The sequence below is a fragment of the Egretta garzetta genome, unplaced genomic scaffold, assembly GCF_000687185.1.
Source record: "Egretta garzetta isolate BGI_Z169 unplaced genomic scaffold, ASM68718v1 scaffold414, whole genome shotgun sequence".
Taxonomy (NCBI): Eukaryota; Metazoa; Chordata; class Aves; order Pelecaniformes; family Ardeidae; genus Egretta; species Egretta garzetta.
Genome location: NW_009259428.1, coordinates 183,816 through 185,024, shown reverse-complemented (window position 1 = coordinate 185,024; position 1,209 = coordinate 183,816).

Below are 1,209 nucleotides of genomic sequence, written 5' to 3'. Positions count from 1 at the left end.
GCATTGGACCAACCCCACGCTGCTGCTGCTGCCAGAGGTGCTGGGCACTCTAAAGCACCTGAAACCAGAGTACGTATTAACAGTGAGTACTTATTAACAGCAAGAGTACTTATTAACAGTGCTGCTCGCTTAGCCAAGACAGTGTGTTTTATCTGGACAGACCTCGGGCCTTAAATTTCTGCAGGTTTTAGGAAAAATTCCAGCTCAACTGAAGCACTTTGAGCTGTTAGACAGAATTCATGCTTCTAATTATTATAATTCACTGCGATAGGCCTCTGAAGGCTTTCCATTTTTGGCTAAGTTCTTTTAATGAGGGTCAAGTTGGATCTGTATGTCTTGCATCTTAAAATATTTTAAATAAACATACCTTACAGAAAACTTACTAATCTTCAGAAAAAATGAGCATTTTGTAAAATAAAAAGCTGAAAAACCCGTACTAATACAATAAAAAAGAGAACAACTTCAAATGAAGGAGGGCAAGTACTGTCCTGATGAAGATTTCTTTCCCGTCCTGCCAAAGCATCATCTGTTTCAGCTGGACGTTTCTACCAGAACGATGGGGAGCTGTGCTGAAATGACACAACTGTCGATTTTACTCTGGATATATTAAGAATGTGTGTTGACCAAAAGCGTTCAGGGAAGAATTTGACCGAACATTTGACTGACAATAAATCTTGAAAGGCTTAGCTAAGGAGAGATGTATTTGGAAGAAAAAGCTCGCATCAGATACTGACTTCTGCGGAGGTCCGTGGCAAAGAAGTCTGGGGTTTAGGATCAGTTTTCAGAAGAGGGAAGAGTATCAGTAGGTTGAAAAGCTTCCCGTATTCCACCTTCTCACCACCTGCTGGGTGCAAAAGTAGATCACCGCAAAATCACAGCATAACTGAGGCTGGAAGGAACCTCCGGAGATCTCTAGCCCAAGCCAGAGCAGGGCCAGCTAGAGTCAGTGGCTCGGCACCTTGTCCGGCTCAGCTATGACTGGATTGACCAACACATTTAAGACCCAGTTCCACTGTTCTCATGTTAAATAATTGCTTCCCCTGGGATGAATGCAGGAAATCAATGCAACTGCTCTCACACAGATTTCATCAGCTCTGATGCGGCAGCAAAAGGAGGTTGGCAATGGCATTGCTATTTCTGTAAAGGATTCCAGTCTTCACCTTCTTTGGATTTGCTACCCTAACTAACTGAGAGCGACTCTTCTGCAAG